Genomic DNA, 3,766 nt, shown 5'->3' on the forward strand with positions numbered 1-3,766 from the left:
CACGTGTGAAAATGGCGGCGACGCGCGGCTCCTTATATAGAATCCGAGTCTCGCGATAGAATCCGAGCCTCGCGAGAATCCGACAGCGTCATGATGACGTTCGGGCGCGCTCGGGTTAACCGAGCAAGGCGGGAAGATCCGAGTCGCTCGGACCCGTGAAAAAAACATGAAGTTCTGGCGGGTTCGGATTCAGAGAAACCGAACCCGCTCATCTCTAGACAGTACTGTGACGTGAATAAACTGCACTACTGTGACATGACGTGAATAAGATGAATTCAGGTGAGTGCTGCATCATCTGTCATGGAATCAATTTATACTGTAATGAACAGTACTGAGATGGTTAAGGGTGGGAGGGCTGCATGCTGATGTGTGTCATAATGTTTATAAGGGCAATGCTAATGTGTGCTACAATGTCTATAAAGGTAGTGTTCTGTCTAATACCCTGGACCTACTGTACTGTAGCGATACTGTAAGTGTACTGTATGTCACATTTAGAAATGTCCCCCTTAAGTTTTGAAGACAGTACAGTACACTATGCCCTCCTGAGTGATTAGGTGCAGGGTACTAGAATGAACAATTCCATTGATTGTGATGTCATAAAGATGCTGTCAATGTTGAATTTCATTGACTGTACAGTATGCTGCCATTATACTGTATATATATTTTTACAGGGCTGGTAGCACGACGGCACAGGAGGCGGAACAGGCGCCACCAAGCTGGTAAGTATTGTCAAATACAGTAGTGTACAGTACATAGTGATTTCTATAGTCCCACCCCCCTGTCCTGACCATCACAGATAACTCGCTGCAATCCGGATGGGAGAGAGGGTGGGACACTTCCTGTGAGATCTGGTTGCCCGTGATGTTAAGAATGTCTGTTTACAAAACTAACTGTAAATATTAAACACACAGTATAAATAACATTGTAGATAGCTGAATACCCGTGCTGCGCTACGGGATGAGGATGGTAAATTACAGTGATAGTTGTTTGTTAATTTACGTTTGACAGCTTCACTTACAGCACTGTTATTTTTTTTCTCGCAGTACCACCACCACCACCACCACCACCACCACCACCACCTGCGCTGCCAGGTATTGTGTAACGAGAATTCTGGTGCGACTGTCATCGTTACACTACTGTACATGTGTCCTGGATACTGTATAGTACATGTTACAAATTGACAGCTTCACTTACAGCACTGTTGTTTTTTTTCTCACAGTACCACCACCACCACCACCACCACCACCACCACCTGCACTGCCAGGTATTGTGTAACGAGAATTCTGGTGCGACTGTCATCATTACACTACTGTACATGTGTCCTGGATACTGTATAGTACATGTTACAAATTGACAGCTTCACTTACAGCACTGTTGATTTTTTTCTCACAGTACCACCACCACCACCACCACCACCACCACCACCACCACCTGCGCTGCCAGGTATTGTGTAACGAGAATTCTGGTGCGACTGTCATCGTTACACTACTGTACATGTGTCCTGGATACTGTATAGTACATGTTACAAATTGACAGCTTCACTTACAGCACTGTTGTTTTTTTTCTCACAGTACCACCACCACCACCACCACCACCACCACCTGCACTGCCAGGTATTGTGTAACGAGAATTCTGGTGCGACTGTCATCGTTACACTACTGTACATGTGTCCTGGATACTGTATAGTACATGTTACAAATTGACAGCTTCACTTACAGAACTGTTGTTTTTTTTCTCACAGTACCACCACCACCACCACCACCACCTGCACTGCCAGGTATTGTGTAACGAGAATTCTGGTGCGACTGTCATCATTACACTACTGTACATGTGTCCTGGATACTGTATAGTACATGTTACAAATTGACAGCTTCACTTACAGCACTGTTGTTTTTTCTCACAGTACCACCACCACCACCACCACCACCGTCTGACCAGCAGAGCTCCGGAAGTGGTAATCATTATTTTTGTTACAGACACACTAGTTTCCTACAGTATTACTGTAATTTTTTTATTTTACAATACTTGTTATCTTGTACACACAGACCGCCTCGTTATTGATACGGAGCCAGAGGAGGAGGAGGAGGAAATGTGGGAGCCTTCAGGCCAGCCTGGTAAGAATTGTAATCTACTGTACAGTACTCTACATTCTACATTCATTGATTTATTAACAGTACCAATGGCTTGGGTTTGCGTGACCAGTGGTCAGGATTCCAGCAGTCAAGTGACCGACAGCGGTATCCTGATTGCAGAAATCCCATTGACTTTTCTTTTTGTTTTTTTTATATTCAACACAGATGTCACTTACGTGGACTCTGAGTCGGAGGAGCCACAGTATAGTAAGTACAGTAGGATTTTCTCAAGCCCATTCTTAAAAGTATTGACCAAGTCCACTTTTATTACTTTTCAGGCAGGGAATTCCAAACATGTACTGTACAGTATTTCCCTCACTGTGAAGACCCCTTTTCGCCTCTGTGTGCGAAATCGCCTCTCCTCCAACACGAGTTAAATACAGGCACAGTACAGTACTGTATGTCCCCTACCACTGGACAGTCATTCTGCTCCTACTGTATTATGAATATATCTCTGCCTCCTGTAGCACTGTACTACTGTGCAATTTTGTAGTAACTGTACTCTACTGTATTTTGTTTATAATATTTTTTTATTTTCCACTCAGTAATTATTGACAGTGAGGAGGAAGGGGAGAAGAAGCCCTCTCCCCAACTTGGTAAGTAAACTAAAGTATTGTACTGTACTGTACATTGTGTTAAACCAATGGGTTGGGTTTGCATGACCAGCAGTCAGGATTCTAGCGGTCAGGTGACCGACAGTGGCATCCTGATTGCAGCAATCCCAACAGGGTGAGGTACGGTATCCTAACCCTCCTCCACTACCCCCTGATTCTGGCCTCGACATTCTCGTCTCTGTGTGCGAAATCTACTCTCCTCCTCCAATTCCTGACTGAATTTTTGCTTTACTGTATTCAACACAGAATACAAAAGTATATTTCATGGAATTTTTGCTTTCACAGGCCCTACACTGTCACAGGCGGTGGCGGAGGAGGAGGACCAGGACTCTCTGTCCCTCACCACACTGCACCTATTAAGTAAGTCCAGTCCGGTACATCTTGCCTCTGTAGAGCCAGTTTGAGCAAGGAGAGATTGATTGCTTCTTTTTTAGGTGGGAGCCCAAACCAACCAGTCATTTCAGCCACAGTCGTGTGGCAGACCCTGTTTATACAACATAAGGGTGGGTGGGAGGGCCCAAGCACAATTCCATCTTGCACCACTTGGGTCACTTAGCTTAGTCATCCAGCGACCTCGGTGTTCAGAATAGACTGGAAATGAGTAGAAATTATGGTCATTGAGGTTAATAACACTATACAGTAGGATCAAAAATACCCCTAAATTCTACGATTTAAGCTGTTTTTGAGAGGTTTTTGAAAAAAAGCACCAGGATCCAAAACAAGTCCGAATCCAAAAGCAAAACACAAAACCCGAAAAATTTCCGGTGCACATCTCCAGTTTTAATAAAGTCCAGGAGGGAAACATTCTCCTGATGAAGACACTGTACTGCAAGCAATAGGACACGAGGATGTGCACTGAGACTGGAGGGGGGAAGGTTCAGGGGGAATTTTAAGAAAAAATACTTCACAGAAAGTGCAGTGGACAAGTGGAATAGCCTCCCATCAGAGGTGGTAGAGCCTAAAACAGTAGAGCTACAGTATTTAAACATGCATGGAAGAGACATAAGGATATCCTTACAA

General features: G+C 44.3%; 1 long non-coding RNA gene across 1 annotated transcript; it reads left to right on the plus strand.

Annotated features, from left to right (window-relative positions):
• The first annotated feature begins 2,050 nt into the window (after nucleotides 1–2,050).
• LOC135050704 (uncharacterized) lies at nucleotides 2,051–2,729 on the plus strand. The gene is made up of 3 exons (XR_010241753.1): nucleotides 2,051–2,114; nucleotides 2,298–2,339; nucleotides 2,678–2,729. It is a non-coding gene; the product is annotated as an uncharacterized LOC135050704 (long non-coding RNA).
• Nucleotides 2,730–3,766: the final 1,037 nt, after the last annotated feature.

This window comes from Pseudophryne corroboree, chromosome 2 (genome assembly GCF_028390025.1).
Source record: "Pseudophryne corroboree isolate aPseCor3 chromosome 2, aPseCor3.hap2, whole genome shotgun sequence".
NCBI classification, from domain to species: Eukaryota; Metazoa; Chordata; class Amphibia; order Anura; family Myobatrachidae; genus Pseudophryne; species Pseudophryne corroboree.